This window comes from Furipterus horrens, unplaced genomic scaffold (genome assembly GCF_987537825.1).
Source record: "Furipterus horrens unplaced genomic scaffold, mFurHor1.1.pri manual_scaffold_1, whole genome shotgun sequence".
Lineage (NCBI taxonomy): Eukaryota > Metazoa > Chordata > Mammalia > Chiroptera > Furipteridae > Furipterus > Furipterus horrens.
In genome coordinates this window covers 174,782,506-174,800,637 of record NW_028327171.1, presented here as the reverse complement: position 1 = coordinate 174,800,637, position 18,132 = coordinate 174,782,506, and positions in this window count along the sequence as shown.

The window sequence follows — 18,132 nt, the reverse complement described above, 5'->3', positions numbered from 1 at the left end:
ATGGGGGGTGCCTTTGGTGTTATATCTAAAAAACCATGTTGCACCTAAATGACGCCCATGGCCATTTAGATTCTTCCATGATATCTTCTAGGAGTTTTATAGTTTCACATTTTACATTTAGGTCTGGGATCCATCCTGAGTTCACTTTTGTAAAGGGGGTACGGTCTGTGTCTAGATGCATTTTCTGCATGTGCCTGTCAGTTGTTGAAGCACCTGCAGTCATTTTTCCAATGACCGTATTTCCAGCTTCCCTGAGCTCCCACAATTCCTGTGGTTTTTTTGTTTTTTGTTTAGTGGGGAAATCGTTTTTCTGTTTTTTGTTTCCCTCATTCTCCCAGAGAGTCTTATTTTGTGTGTGTGTGTGTGTGTGTGATAAAACTCACTGATTATGCTGTATCTAAATAAGTGAAATGCTCCCTTACTGAATGTCCTCCATAAGAATATGTTAGGGAGCATCTGGGTGGGAGACACATGGTCACTGACTTTGCCATCATTTTATTCCAGCTGCAGTGTAAGAAAAGGTAACAAATTATGCTGGACATCTTTTTAACTTGTATCTTGTCCTTTTTTCTTTCTTATCTCTCTTTTTTGCCCCCATATTTTATGAAATAAAACCACAAAGAGGCTTTATAACTAAATCCTAGTTGAAAATTTTAATAGATAAGATTACTGAATGTGTTATATATGTGGTCTATTACATACTTAAATATCTGTTTGTCAATATTTAATAAACCATCTTAATTATAAAATTTCAAATTTTTACTCTTCTATCCTGATTCTGGCAATTCTTAGCATCCTGTTTTCTAAAATGTATTTTAAGTAAGTCAACACATTGTAGAAAATAGCTTAATAAGTAAATAGGGCACCTTCTTCCCACCAGCTTGCCAACTTCAAAGGAGCATTATTACATCTCTTAAACCATGTAAGAAATGGTTTGAGGGACCAGCTGAGATTTACTTGCAAGGTATAAAAGAAATGTTTCTTAGAAATTATGTATCATCCATATCCTTGGTAAGAAATGAAATATATGAGGAAAGATAAAGTATAAGAGTAATAAATGGCTACCATGATATAAGTGAACCCTCAAAAATGTGAGGAGAGCTATATAATTATAATGAGTTGAGAACTGTACAATGATACCCTTTTTATTAGAATTCCAACTGCATTCATTTTGGATAAATTTCCACCAATGTTCCTTAGAGTCTTTAGCTTTAAAGTTCTATTAAAATATGCCTTAAATGCTTTTGAAAACATAGGAGTATTTCTCAGATACTAACACCCAATCAAATAGGAATAATCATTATTGTTCATTTCTGTTGTAGCAGCACTTGTACATGCCTTTAAACTACCAGGTAAATACTTACAAAGGCACTCCTCATACCCTGAAGTTATTGTGGTTTCTGCCTCTATAACAACAGGTAAACAGAAATGTGGAGAAATTAACAAATTTTTATAAAGAAGATAAAAAATTCAAAGAAAATTATTCTAAACCATCTTCCCTAAAAACTATTTCTTTTTTACCAAGCTTCTTAAAACAAAAGGCTTTTCCAATTTGGGGGGAAAAAAAAAAGGCCAATGACTAAAAATCAACCACAAGGTAACAAATATCAACACATTATTTTTCTGTCATAATGTAAGCAATAAATTGTTAAGGCTCTATTAGACTGGTTCTGAATTAAGATTTAGTCGCAAAATAATAGATTAAAAAAATATAACTTTAACCTTATCACAGAATTAGGCTTTATATATTTACCTCTTTCCCTTTAAATTCTATTTAATTGTATATGTAATATGTAGGTTTTCTGCTGTTTTTCAATAAAGCCTTTTGTTGTTTTCCCAAATAAAAGATATAATGATCCCACTAATTCTTTTTAAATTAAAGTTTTACAGTAAAACTGCCATTATCTCTTTATGTTCATTGCTTTTCTTCAGAAAACAAGTTTGAGTTAAATACCTCCATTACAAGCGAACAAAATAAGATCATTTCTTAAACTTGTGCTGAATGCTTCATTTGGGGCCTCTTTTGCAAATGTGTGATTACATTTTAATGTAACCAAAGCAGTAAAAATTTCTCCTTCAAATTACTTTGTATCCCACAACCAAATAGACTTTAGTGCGTGAAAACAAAAGTTGACTGAGGTTTGAGGAGACTGCTGTATTCAATTCCTTGGCTGCTTTAATTTGAAATAAGTGTTTCTTCATTTTTTACCCCCTACAAAGGGCCTTTAGCTTTTTGGTAGCAACAATGAGAAACAATTAAAGACTGGTGAGCAGTTTTCAAGTCATCAGCCTCGCTGAAGAATTGGCCATTGACAGCTGGAGTGATGGAATACTATGAGTCATCAAAGGAAGCCCCCAAGAAGCAAATGGAGTGACATACCAACAGTTTTAATGTACCCATAAGAAACTCCTACAGCTGATGGTGTGCACACAGCTGTATGTTATTAGGAAGGAGCCTTAAATGAACTTGAGAACCCTCTTTAGGGTCATTCACTATCACCATAATGTTAACTAAAACCTGCTGGTGGTGAAGAAACAGTGGGGAACCGTAATACTGTATACAGTATCACTGTTTTTTGATGGTTGACATAAGCTAAAGGGAATTCTCTCTTTTCTTTTGTGTTTTGAGAAATCAATTTTGTGTCTGAGTTTCAGAGTGATCTCAAGGAGCTAATAAATGTGTTGTGTTTTTTTAACTAACTTGCATAACTCTTAAAATTCCAAAATACGTCTTTACTAAATCAATAAAATTTTATCTGAATTAGACTCAGAAAAATAAAACAAACAAACAAAAATAAAACACAATTCAGAAAGATATTCTCTAAATAGTCTCTTGAATATCTCAAGTGAATAATCAAGTAAACGTATTGGCGGGGGCGGCGGCGGCGGCAGCCATCCGTCTCGAGAGACGATGGTGTAGCTTCTCAAGAGTCCATCTGCACCGCCGAGAATGGCTGTGCAGTCCGACTCGGGAGTGACATGGTATCTGTCTCCTCCCGTGTTGAATCGACATCTTGCGATGACGCTGAAGCTACAGAGCCTGGGCAGGGTAATATGGAGGGTCTGCTGTTGCCCATGCAGCAGACCCCCCTCTCTTCGCAGCTGAAGGGTCCAAGGGAAAGACGGAGTCAATACAGCTTGGGTTCAGGTGTGCCACAGGAGTTGCCGGTGTTGACCACAACATCAAACCGCCTTAGGGACTCCGGCTCCGGATTTTCTGTCGGGGTTTACTCCCTTAGCCTTTCCCCTGAAGAGGTATGCCGCAAGGCAGCGGAGGTTTTTTGGAGTCAGAGTTTTGTAAATGTATACTTTATAATAAACATGATAGTTTTAAAATACCATCCTGGGTAGTCAAGGATCCATAATTTGTACTCCTCCACAAATTATTTCTTTGACTTTATTTATAACAGGTTAAAAGTATATTAATTATTTGTAAGACTCAGCAATTAAGTAAAAAGCAGCTTTATGATAACCTGACCTATAACTATCATTCTACAATGGAGAAAACAGGTTCTTTTCCTACCTAAATTTCAAGTACACCAATATTCAGAAAAATGTTATCATAAAATAAGCACCACATACCGTAATTTAAAAATAATCAAAGACTCCCTCTATTGTTCCTTCAGTGAACACTCAGTAAGCACTTCTGTGTAGCAGCCTGAGAGCCCCATGATTAACAACTGCGGCACAATTTAAGAGCTTCTGTTTCTGGATGTGGCTAAGAGAAATGAAGTCAAGTGTTAAGCCAAATGTCCTGGCTTCTGCATCAAGCCAATAAGGGAATGCCAAAGAATCACTCATGGCTCATTATAAGATAATGATCAGATTTTTATCATATGTGTAGATGCTTTGCTCAAGAAGGGTAATATTTTTAAATCAATAAAAGCACTTTGAAAACACAACCAAGAAACCTATTAAATGAGAGAAAAATAAAGTTCTCAAGTTTTCCTTTTCAATTGTAGTGCTTCTGTGTCAATGAATAGCCCTTGAATCAGGACCAATCCAAAGAGAAAAATGGAATTTTGAGGCAATACTATTTTTTCTGTTTGCTGCGCACGTTGTCCATTATCCACAGACAACACATGTCACCCATGTGGACAATGAGTTGCGAGTGAGGCGCAGGTTAAGCTGCTTACAGTTGGATAAGCAAATGTCTGGGAAGGACATCGTGCTGCTGCTTGTTGCAGTGACTCCCCAACCCCAGGACAATCCACTGATTCCCTTCTGTCACTTGATTTTTAAGTTCTTCTGTTTTCAAATTTCTGGCCCATTTTGTACTGATGTGTGACATGGTCAGTCAGGTGCAGCCACAAGAGGAGACAGAGGAGAAATTCGGGAAAACAAAGTTTATTATACTCACAGGTCTTAGAGACAGCAGACACACCATTCAGGGCCACGTGGGAAAACACCAGGCTGTTCAGGAGGCAGAGCACAGGAGCCAGGGCAGAGCTCACGTCTCAGTCATTATTTGTGTTTCTGTGGCAAAAGCAAACCAGGGCAGTGGAAGGATTTAGGATTAGCTAGTTTGAATAATTTAGGGCAGTGGTCCCCAACCTTTTTGGCACCAGGGACTGGTTTCGTGGAGGACAATTTTTTCATGGACCGAGGTGAGGGGGAGCAAGGGATGGGTAGACAGAGGTCAGAGCTGAGGCAGTAATGTGACTGTGTTCACAGATGGGGAGGAGGGAGGTTGGGGACCCCTGATTTAGGAGGGCTTTAGGCTATAGGGATGTTTCCTTAGTTGCCCTGTACCTGGCCCAGGGATGATTAAGACCCAGGAAGACTGCTGCTGGGCTATATGTAGTGCGATTATTTTTAAAAGAAATAAATATAAAATTTGGGATATTTATTGTTTACTGTTGGGGGGAAAGAAAGGATCAGAAAAGAATGTTTAGATAAATTGAAGATAAATGTGTTGTTCCAGTTCTTGGATTAGGTTATAGCGTCCCAAGCATCTTTATATTATTAAGCCAAATAAATAAAAGAGGAGCATGTTTATTCAAATGATGATAGTGTATCTTGGACTGAGAATTATGATTAATCTAATTCCAGGCATCTGGAGTCCAGAAAAGATGGCAGGTCCTTTTTTAAAAAGTAGTGGTGACTGGTTATTTGCTTTTATAGGTTTTTCTTGTTCTATTTTGAGTTATACTTAGTATCTCATGAGAATCACTCCACATGTAATTACTTCTTTCATAGTAAATGTAAAAAGATAATAGTTTACAAAACAGAAGAGCATTTCCTTTAACATTTTACAAAATTTACTATGGTGATCACTACTTAATAGGCAATAGACACTATTGATGGTGCCTTCAAAGAATCACCAAGTGATTGGGGAAATTTCCCCAATAAAGTTCATTGTCAAATTTTAAAATATAAATTGTACATTTTCATATTCTTTGTCACATATTTTCTCTCTGACTGTAACTACATATGGAAATGTACATTTATATTTTAAAATTTGACAATGAACTTTATTCCATTCTACCTGATGAGTGCCTACCACTAGGAAGTTGGAGCAGATGGTATGTGCAACAGCTAATAATCTGCAAAATAAAGGTGATTGACAAGAAGAAAAAGCAGCATTTTCTCTTGGCTCTTCACTCCCTAGTATGTAAATAATAAATTACATATTAACTTCCCCCTAAAAAAGAAGCAAATAGGCTTCTCTAGTTGATGTTTTCTAAAGTAAATGGTTTTTAAAGAGCAGATAACAGCTACTGGGGGCGCAGTTAGGGGGTGGAGGGACTGAGCAAAAAGGAACAAGGACTCATGGACGTGGACAACAGTGTGGGGATTGCTGGGGGAGGGGAGTGTAAGGTGGCTAAATGGTAATGGGAAAAAATACAATAAAATTAATTTTTTTAAAAAAGACTCAAGGAGAAGAAGCTTTTGAAATTGATTAATCTTCTAATTATTACTACCTACATTTAGACTAAAATACAGAAAAGCACAGCTTTAGGCACATTAGCTTTGCACTTGGTAATTTGAAGTTTAAAATTTTAAATTGCTACTGTGATCCATCAAGTTCTGGGCAATTGAACAAAGAATATATAATTCAAAGGTGTAGTAAATGTCAATGAAATATCATGGGCAGACCAATAAATAAAAATATAAAACCCTAAACTTGAACCAACCTACAAAATCTGTTCATAATTATGTAGCTAATTATGCATTCTACATAGTATAATCTTCACTAATTCTAGAAATGAAAGCGCATAAATGTTCTTTCTCCAGAACTTTAAGAAGACTATGACAACAGACTTGGCATTTGATCATAACCTAATTTCTAAATTGGTGATGTCAGGAAGTTCTGCTGAGGAGCATATGTGCATCTGCATCCTCACATAGTTGCTCTGTAGCCATGCTTCATGACTCAACCGTTTTTAGCCAGAGCACATTCTTATTCAAGGGGAACTGAGAGTGAGGTACAATGAGTAGGAAACAAAGGGCCTATATGTCATTCAATCATGCAATATTTATTCTGTATCTTCTACATGCTATATACTATGCTGGCTGCTAGAGAGGCATGTTAAACAAAAATGGCAAGGCCCTGCCCTTCATGTAGCTTACAGTCTTGTGGGGGATGCAGCCAGGCACATGGAGAACTGGATTGCAGAGTGGTGTGTGTTGTGATAAGAGAAGCACAAGGCTGTAAAGCTTTCAGCAATCTGGGCTTGAAGAATCCACAAGCACGTTACCAATTCAAAGTGTTCTTGTGTAAGAGTAAACCGATGTCTGCACAAAACTATCACCTAGGATTTTTTTTTTTTTTTTTTTTTTAATTGCAAAGAACAGGCCACACTCCAGATCAACTTAAATGACAGTCTCTAGGAACAGGACATGGGCACCGGTAGTTTAAGTTCCCCAGATGATACCAATGTGTAGACAAGTTTGAGAACAATTTGTCCAAAATGAGGAAAATAAACAAAGGGGAACTGAAACTCTTCTCTGTATAACGGGCCTGGTACAATCTTCAGGCTACATAAAAAATCTATTTTCTATAAATGACTATAATTTCTTTTTAAGCCCCAAAATACCACCAGGTGGCTGCAGTCTGCTCTGTCAATTCATGGTTTCTCGTCCTTCTTCTCTCCATTCTTTATTCATGGGAGTTTGGGAGGAGAGAGTTACAAAGTACCAAGGCAGGAGAGAAGGGTTAGCAGAGGTGAGCACCTCTCTGATCCCCAGATAATATCACCCATGTTGGCTGCACTGAATCTCCTCAACACAAGGCTTCTCCAGTTCTGAGATCCCTAGTGCAGCTGCCTCATCCCATCCACAGGGACTCTCAGGTCCCCAGGCTCACTGCTCACAGCCTCCTGCTCCTGGCCACAACCACAGGTAGTCTACTCTGCCTCACACATCACACTGAAGCTCAAGGGGTTGGAGTAGCCTTTAAAAACAATGTAGAAAGGAATTATTGAGAATATAAAACACTGTTCATTAATATATCAAAATAAATCATGATACTTATTTCTCCTCATCAACTAAGTATGCAAAGGAAGTTTTATGTTTGTTAAAATTTGCTTGGCTTGTATTATCAGTATTATCTTCAACCCCCTGCTTCGTACCTGAAATCTTTTTAAGCTGTTTGTCCATTTTGTGAGGGTTGAATTTGTTACCTAAAAAAACATAATCCATAAGCCTATTTAACTCAAGCACAAATCCACACTACTGTGCAAGACAGTGAAAGCTAACAAACCAGGCGAATGGCCCTGTCTGCATCTCCACTTCAGAGAATTCCCAGTATTCCCTCAGGAAACTGCCTAGACCACATGTGACTCATGACTGGCTTTTGGGGCACCAGTGCCAATTTTTTTTAAAGAACAGTTAAATTTTTCATAAATACAAGTTAAGCCCTTTTAATGATGGATACTGGTCAGCATCTTACAGTATTTCTTCAGTTCCTATATGAATCTCTATTTTACATACTCTTCCCAGGATTGCATTTTGAGTATTGGCAAATAGTAAATTATTGAAATGAGAGCTTATATTTATGGTTGGTGAAATCATTGGTGCTTTACGATTTTATGATTTTTTTCTTGACCCCTAGAAAACTACCTCAGAATATACATATTTAGGTTCGATTATATCTCTAGATCACTTTCCATTAAAAGGTGCAACAATCTACTATAATATCAGAGGATCCTTTTTTGTTAGGTTAAGAAATAAATATGCAACAGAAGACAAATAGTTCTACAAAAGTTTTCATGAAGTATGATTTATCTTAGGTAACAGGTATTTGCAGACTAAGAGAAATACTGAAAGAAAACAAGACATCACCTTAACACTTATATATTAGGTGGTTGGGAAATGAGTGTTTTTCTTTCAGATTTCCTTGAATCTTTGAATGATCATTATAATGCTAAATATTTTAATAGTCCCTTGATGTTTATTATGCTAGATATAAACAGAACTAAAACTTTGCTCACTAGAATATGCAGGGTGAGGCAAAGGTAGGGTTATGGTTGTTCAGATGGAAAATATTACAATAATTAATATAATAATACAATATAAACTTGGTGTTTCATGTACTCACAACCGCAAACCTACTTTTGCCCACTCTGTAGTATAAGGCATGTCTTGAAATGAGTAAAGTTTCTTAAACTATAACTAAAACCTGGTTAGTCAGCAGCACAAGAATTAGGATACTCCTAAGCATTATAATAAAGGAATACTGCTTTCTACAAAGTCTCTTCCACATCTGAAAACTGATGATCTAACTACTGTAGTGGGTTTATTTTTAAATTGTAATATGATGGTATAGACCTATCAAAACATTTATCACTCATTAATAAAAATGTACTCAGGCTGAGTGCTTTTAAATATTCATGATGAAGTTCCCAGCGACTCTGTGATCATTTATTTGCTAGGTTGCAGCCTGCCTAATTGCCTATTACCTGATCAGTAGAAGCAGTTCAGAACTCAATGTGGTATAAATAAAGTTCAAGCTCAGAATACTGACTCCAAAAACTGAGTGATACTACATGGTATCTGAAAAAGGAATTAAAAAAGCTCTAAATGAGAATAAGAATGAGCAAATCTGTTGTCTTTTTATTGCGAAAGGAATAGGGACACCATCCTGTCTCAGATCAATTTTCCATGTAATAGACAATCTTCTTGAACAGTGATGCGTTTCCTCCTCAAAGTGAGCAGGTTCCATGGCATATCTTGTGCCACACAAGTGAGTTCACACAGACATGGAGGAGATGGTACCTGGGCTACGGGAGGAAGAAGAGGACTTGTTGGATCCACCTTCTCTTGATAAGAAGCAGATAGGCTACAATTTCTAAATTGAAACAAAAGTACCTCCTCTCTCTTGGCAAGTTCAAGATCAGGTTTATTGCACTTCAGCTATGTTTAGGTGTTATTTATAAAGACTGTGGGGTTCCAGAGACGGTCTCACCTCAGACACCTTATAGTGAAGTAGGAATGTATAAGTATAAACAGCTCATTTTCAAGGCAGAGTTAAAGAATGGACCACAAAAGAGATTGCTCAAAAGCTGCAAAAAGTAAGATGCCTGGGTGTAAGGATGAGGAGAAACTTTGAGAACAGAATTCTAAGTAGAGTGCAAGATTTCAATAGATTGAATGTAAAAAAGGCTTTCCTGGAGATAGATTAAGACTACAAGAACAAAGGCAGAGAGGCAAGATCATGGAGGTCATGAGGGAAAAAAAGAAGAGAGAGACAGAGAGGGAGGGAGAGGGAGACAGTGGGGGAGAGGGAAGGGAGAGAGGGAGGGAGAGAGGGAGAAAGAAGGAGTGGGGGAGGGGAGAGAAAGAAAATGAATATGAATATGAATTAACTAGCAGTATTTCAATCTAAATGTTTAGCTTCTCTTGAAAAATCTAAGGTTCTGATAGCAATGCTGGGCCTGCATTCCCACACATGTGATCAATGGAGAGGGCCAGAAGTGGAGCATTGGACAGGGCACAAGCTCTATCGATGGCCACAATCTTAGCACTTCATATTACCTGTGCAAATGTCAGTTGCCATTTCTCATTATGACTAGGTTAGTCATCATTACTATGGATGCTGTTGTTTTATAGTGAAGACAATAGTTGTTCTCAAACCTTGCTTCACATATTTCCTTGGTATCTTATGTCTGTAGGTATTTGAGCTTTTTGACCTCCAGCATATATATACACACACACACACACACACACAAATCAGAAGACAGTGGAGATCATCTGGAAGCATCTGTTCTTCATTTGTTATCCAATGACAAAGCTCTGCAATATTCTGAGGATTTAAGTGGCTGGTTGGCAGTGTGCTTAAGAAGCTAAATCTAGAAAAGGAAAATAAAATTAATTGCAAGGGAAAAATAGAGGTAGAAAAATTACTTAGATGAGCGATTCATCATTCAGGAAAGAGGTAACTAGGGTTGAATTCAGTGGCATGAGTGGCAAGGAAAAGAAAAAGTCAATGTCAGGGATATTGCGGAGATAGAATCAGACAACTTATTGATTGGAAGAAAAGATAAGCAATTAAAACTGGCAATAGGATCTCAGACCAGGGTAGAAAAGTGGTTCACTAACAGAAATAAAAGTGAGTAAAGTGTGGAGTTGTTGTTGATTTTCCCAGGGAAGACCACACTTTGGGGCCTGCTGAGTTTGTGCTGCCTGCTGGGCATGCTGGTGGAAAAACACATACCTAAGTAGGTAGAGCCATTCCTAAAGGCCAATAGAGCACAGCAGCTGAAAGCAGCGGCCTAGGGCCGTGGCCAGGTGCCTCAGCTGATTGGAGCACCGTCCCATACACCAAAAAGCTGCAGGTCTAATTCCTGATCAGGGTACATACGTAGGTTATTGGTTCAGTCCCTGGCCCCGCCACCTAAGAGAAGGCAGCCAATTGATGTTTCTCTCTCACAGAGATGTCTCTCTCTCTCTCTCTCTCTCTCTCTCTCTCTCTCTCTCTCTCTCTCTCTCTCTCTCTCTCTCTCTCTTTCTCTCTCTCTCTCAAATCAATAAACATATCCTTGGGTGAGTATTAAAGAAAAAAAGCATGGACTTTGGAATTAGGTAGTGCTAAAATTCCTCATCTATAAAATGAGGGTAACATTAGATCCTACTTTCCCCGAGAAACCTGACTGAGGGAATGTGTAATGCGTAGTGATGCTTAGTCAAGAATTGTTATGTATTTGAAATGAGAATTAGCTACATGTGAATGCTCATGCAAGGTATGAGAATGAGGGAAATAAGTAAACACGAGATTGTAGAAAGAGAACATGCGATGTGAATGCCGCTCAAAAGTAACAAGAAATACAGTGATAATTAAGCCTACTTTTTGGTGATTCTGGGTTTAAGACAGTCACTGGATATGGAATTATGGACCAAAGGCCCAGGAACATAATATACCTATCCTTAAACTCCCAAGTGGCCCCTCCCTTTTGGCATATTGATTGTGTTTAGTTCTGTTTCTATATAAAAGACTGGTACACTTACCAGTCTCAATTGCTAAGGTAAGTCTGGAGGAATGGACAGATAAACTGACGTACAGACAGATAGATAGGGGAGATCGTGTGTTGTGTAGCACTGCCTGAAATTAAAAGGATTCTGACACAAGCTCTTTTGCTCAGTAAATGAATTTAGAGATGCAATAGACTTCTGGCATTAGTAAATTTAACAGTTGCATTTTCAACCTCTCACAAAAGTCAAGGATACATGGACAGAAAATTGGCTAGTAAATAAACCTAGCTCAGTGTCAGTGTTTATAATCTCAACATGTCTCTCTTGTTACAAACAAAGTCATTTCCAACCTCTCTTCTCCAGGATATTAACCCTAGAGCTACAAATAGAAGTAAAGAAGCCAATGAGAGCACTGGCTGGTTTTAAGGCTGGAATGTTCAATTCAGCAGTGACTTGGTGCCTTAGAATGGTACCATCATCTCATACAGAAACAACTAAAATCAATTAATAATTTTCACCTATACTAAAGTAAGAATAAAAGCTATTCACTTAGTGAGAAAGAAAACTTTATTGGAAGTTGAAATGATTATTTAAATATGGTAAGTTGCACATTTTGCTTGTTAATTTAGGGATTCGTGAAATGCCATGTATCAAATGTGTTCAATGTGTGTTGGTTATGGGCATGCCTTTTTACAGGCCTTGTTACAAAGGAACAGTCTCTAGGAAGACAATTGGTCATTAGGCAGGGGGATAATTTAAGTCTCAGTTTACTACGTAGCCACTTGTACACCTCGTCACATAAATAAGCCTTGGCTAGTATGTCACTAAATCATCTCAGTCCTGTTTTCTTTGATTTTTTAAATAAAATTTAACATGTTTATTGATTTTAGAACAAGAGGAAGGGAGAGAAAGAAAGAGAGAGACAGAACATCGATGTAAGAGAGAAACACCAATTATTTGCCTCCCATACACACCCCAACCAGGGATTGAACCTGCAACCTACGTATGTGCCCTGACCGAGAATTGAACCCCCAATGTTTCTGGTATATGAGACAATGAATGTTCCAACCAACTGAGCCACACCAGCAAGGGCCCAGTCCTGTTTTCTTAATACATTAGCAAAAGGGGAACAGATTGACTTCTAGCACTGAGAACTTTCCAACTCCAGCAATTTATAATACTATAAACATGGATTCTGCAACATATACTGTGTTAATGTTGCATTCTTTTTTTTTTTTTTACACTCCTTTAAATTGTACAATTGGGATGAGTAAAATAAAAGTTTCATCTGCCTTCACAGAAGTCCCTAATTTTTGTTAATTTTCCCCAGTACTAAGTGCCAAAATGAAACCTATCAAATGGAGCCATCAGGTAAAGGTAATCTTCCAAGGCTCCTCATCAGTGTAAGCTTGGACATTGCTTCCTAAGGACAAAATAATGATTTTTGAAAAATTTCTAACCAGCCAAGATAATCACAAGGGACCTCTTTAGCTGCCCCTAGTACACAATCCAGTTTAGGCCCCTAACCTCCTCTTAGTTCCTCCGGAGAGGCCAGCATTTACCTAAATTTTGCTGTTTGTCAAATTTCCTTATTCAATCTAGAGGCAGTTGTACAAAGGTTCTCCAAAACAAAACTCAAACATCCTCAGATTAGGATATACTTATAATCTGTGTTTCTGGCTCAGTTATAGTTCTTGATCAAACCTGTCAGAGGGAGGGTGGTACAGATTATGGGGTCCAGCCTCTAGTATCCTCATACTGATCTACATTCAGGTGGAAAAGGGTTACTAAATAAAACAAAATTAAATCATCAGAAATGCTTTTCCTCAAAAGACATGTTGAGTGTTCTACTCAACTGAATTCTATTCATCCTGACATATCAAAAAGGAGTTTGCAATAAGAAAAAAGAACAGATTTCTCAACAATACTTTGATAATAAAAATTTTTATAATTTGAAAGATGAGGAATTAAAAGTATATTGTGACATATTTGACTTAAATCTGCCAAATTTTGACTCTGTTCTTTGTAGCTTTCACTACAAAAAATGTTCTGAATCTGCAAATTTTCAAGCTGAAACCATTTACTATCAGACTCAGAAAGCTGTTCTCCTGGCTAGATCTGACTGCTAAAACAAAAATACGTTCAAAACACAAACCATTTTCACTGATGTGAGATGGCCAAGGGCCCTTTGGAGAGATTACAAATCATGCCAAATAGATTTCAGGCAATTAAGATCATAGAAAGAAGTGCATCCAGAGTATCAAGAATTTATGAGACAGAAGCCTATTATTTCTGACAAATTTATGGCATGTATTTTTCACAATCTAGTATTTCTCCCTTGAATAAAATGGTCACAATGAAACTGGATAACCAGGCTTACTTTCAACTCGGGTCACAGCAACACTTGTCAGAAGTTTAAGAAAAGAATCTGAAAATCCTGATGCTGCTAAATACTCCCTTCAAGATCAGAGTCCTCCAATTTAATACTAATCAAACTAAACCACTTGGAAGCACCCTAGTTTCTTTTGTTCCTGTAGCTTTCTATATTCATTACCTCACTCCAATCAGGTCCTTAATGACTTACTGCTATTCTAGTTAGAACCCATGCAAGAATAGTTTAATCATACTAGTAAGTATTGGCCTGATTTTCCCCATACCTCTGCTCATATAACATCCATAAAATCAAAATCCCTTTCGAAAAGCCTTAACCTTGAGAATTCATATGCTGTCCATATGGGAATATTTGTACATCTTTTAAGATGATTGTGTCTTTGTTGCTATTATTATCTTCTCAAAACAAAAAGAACAAACAGTGCATGTCATGCTTTCTTTTTCAGAGAAAAATATCTCCAGAAAGTACTTAATGGTACAACTGGAAAATGTTCTAACGATACAGTCTTCCCTGGTTTTTCAAGTTATTACAGGTGGATAATCTCTGAAAAAACCCAAGAGAGTGAACAGATTGAATCACTTTTAACAATTTGAATCTTGAATGAATTCCAAAATGCTTACAGTCAAGCTGTTTTGCTTTTCTTTAACTAATATATCTCAAATAAATATTAACTGATTTTTCTTTGAAAATTGGCCCAAAATACTGGAAACTTGTATGCTTTGGAAAACTACGTTTATTATAAAATGAGCATTTAAACATTATAATTACACTATTTTGATTGGTGTTGCCATAAATCAGGGGCAGAGACTATCTCTTAAAATCTTTCTTTGGTATGCTGAAGTTCTCTGAAAGAGACATAACTAATAAATTGAGAAATTAAAACATCCCTGGAATATTTCATCATATAAATACTATAATAGACTTTGGAAAGAAAAGTTGCATACTTTCAACATTGACTACAGTAAGGTTCTCCAGTCTTGTAACTGGGCCTCAGATTTCTAGTTCGGTATGAAGTCCATCACCAGCATGCATGATATGACTGCTCTAAATTTAGCACCAACCACCATTTTAGGCTGAACGCTCCATCAGCTGAAACAAAGGCCAGGAAAGTAAGAGTATGCAAATGAGTTAAAATTGTATATTCCAGAGACTTCCGGCCAAGATGGAGGCTTAGACGGACACGCTAAGTCTCCCTCTACAACTAGAGAGGAATACAACTACTTCAAAACAAAGGATAACTAGAAATTCCAGAAAATAAAACTACACGGAAGCCCAACATATGAAGTTATAAACCAGCGGTGCCATTCGGGCAGGTAAGAGTTAAAGAGGGCAAAGCTGTTTGCGGAGCGGCGGGGGGCGAAAAATCCCGGCGGCAGTCAAGCCCCTGGCAGTGCGCAACCCCAGCGCTGGGGAGAGCGGCCGCCGCATCGCCTTGAACAGTGAGGCCCAGGGGGGCGGGAGGACGGATCCCGGTCTCCTAGCTGAATAACTGTGTGAATCCATCTTGGACCCCCGCCCCCAAAGAAAGAAAGCACCACAGGGCTGCGAAATAGGTCGCGGACAGGCACCGGTCGCTGAATTGTGACGCGTACACAGGCACTGCCCCCGACAGCCGGCCCAAGAAAACAAAACGCATCTGTCAAAATGTGGCAGACAACTATAGAAATCCCGGTGGCACAGCTCACCAGGCAGCAGATAGAGAACCTGACAGATGAACAGATAAGAAACCTGTCAGAGGCTCAGTTCTGGGCCATTGTTATCAGGTGGCTTACAGAATTCACAAAAGAGCAGGAAAAAGATAAGAAAGAAGTGAAAAACTTTCATAACGAAAGGAACAAAACCACATACGAGACAGATGGTGAGGAAAAAAAATCCAGAGTTCATTTCAACAAACTGGAATATGGAGAAGGAACAAGCAGTCAACCAATGCAGCGAGAGGAAATGGGAAGCAACAATGAGAGGATCAGAAAGCTCTGGGACAGCTATAAAAGGCCCAACATAAGAATCATTGGTTTGCCAGAGAGTGAGGAAGATGAACTAGAACTTGAAAAATTGAGTGAAAATATAATAAAGGAGAACTTCCCAGACTTGGGGAAGGGAATAGACTTGCAGGTCCAGGAAGCAAGGAGAGTTCCCAAGAGACTGGACCCAGGGAGAACCACTCCAAGACACATTATAATCAAAATGTCAAAAATTAAAGATAAAGAGAGAATCTTAAAAGCAGCAAGAGAGAAGAAAAGAATTATGTACAAAGGGGTCCCAATTAGACTATCAGCTGACTTCTCAAGGGAGACCCTACAAGCAAGAAGGGACTGGCAAGAAATATTCAAAGTAATGAAAATCCAAAACCTACAACCACGAATACTCTATCCAGCAAAATTGTCATTCAGAATAGAAGGACAGAGAAAGTGTTTCCAGGACAAAATAAAACTGAAAGAGTTCATTAGATCCAAACCACTGTTATATGAGATGTTAAAGGGACTGGTTTAAAAAACAGAAGCTAGGGAGATGAAACAAAGGCAAACTAAACAGGCAACGAGAGTGGAAAAGGAACTGTGGGTACGGGAAGCATATTGGGGGGAGGTCAACAGGGAGGGGGAGTGGGGAGAGGGAGGGAGATGATATAGGAATTGGGGATCATGGTAGGAGGGAATGGAATAGACGGAGAGAGGTTGGGAGGAACTGTATGCACAACTAATGGACATAATCTAAAAGGGGGGGACAACTGGCGGGAGGGGGGCCACCGGGTGGAGGGGAGCAGAGGGAAGGGAAATTGGCACAAATGTAATATTTTAATCAATAAAACACATTAAATCTGAAAAAAAAATTGTATATTCCATTAACTAATGCATCTAACAAAAATAAATGGTGTATATTCTGTTAACTTATAATGCATCTAACAAAATACATAAAAATATAAAGCTTGACCAACTATCACGCAGTCTCTAATTGAGATTTGATTTAAACATTCCTGAAAATAACCTCCCTGTTTAAAATATGTACATTTAGATGCCTCCAAAATTTTCTTGGGATTTCCATTGTTAATGAACACAGACAAAGGTCTCTCTTACTGCCTTGGTTTAAATATGGCAAATACTAAAGAGAAAGATAGATTACTGATTCTGGACATAAAGGAAGTAAGATTTAGCAAAAGTTCCCAGTAGATTTTTCATGGTGTATGAAGAAAATGTTCTTTTTGTAGTCAGCCTGTAACTAAAAACTAACAAACAAACAAACACCTTTCATTCAAGTCATTTCATTTCCCCACATGCACAGGAAACATTTACCATTATAATCACAAGGGTCAGTGAACACTGTAGAAAACACATTGTGAATAGGCTAAACTTACATCAATTCTGGGCTATTGGAGAGGTGGTAGAAAGATAATTTATCCTAGCAGTTGCTTTGGAATGTGAACATCAGGAACACAAAAGATCGAAATTGGCACCTGTATTGTATAAAATGCATCGCTATATAAGAAAATCTCATCTTTTTTGTAAAAACTTCTGTTTCCCCAGTTGCACTGCTTGAAAGTGAATCTGTGTACCAGAAGGTTGGTCAGGATTATGAAACTTTATGCATTTTACCACAAGCAAATATAAACATTTTCAAGGAAAACACAAGGCAAGAGACATGAAAGACCATATGTTTTCTATGCTCTCCATGCCAAAACAATACCAGTCTCCAGAAAATAACTGCTAGTCATATTGAATTATTTAGCCAGATATCTTCCAAAAGATACTTGGAAGAAAGTACAGTGCAATCCATGTACCATGTAATGGATAAAAATAGATTTCCCCAGACAAAACATATTACATTCATGAATTATTTTATTGGCCGTAATACTCAAAAAGATTTCTGAGTTTTACTGCTCATAGATTAGCGGCAAAGATAAAAATGAGGTAAGAGAAAACAGAGGCTTAATTTTCTGGAAAATGTTTCTCGACAAGCTATGTAAACTCCTTTTAAACTAATATTCTTAATACACAAAAACAGACAAGGCATTTTTCCTTCCCAGATGCTAAGACTTTTTTTCTCCCTCTGCTGAGAGACTAATTTTTCACAGGTTCACCCAACTCTTGCCATGCTCTACTTTAAAGTTCAAATGCAAACACACACAAACGCATACACACCCAGCAAATCTACCTGGGAAAATAGGGGCTGATGTAAAGATCTCGATGCCATCTTCCAGCTCAGGGGTCCAGAAGCTACCTTTTTAATCTCTATTTTAACACTGTTCAGGTGACCAGATAGATGTGGTACTGCAAATAATTTGTTCAACCAACTATCCTTTCCAGAATACTCTCAAAAATAACCTCTTGCGTTGC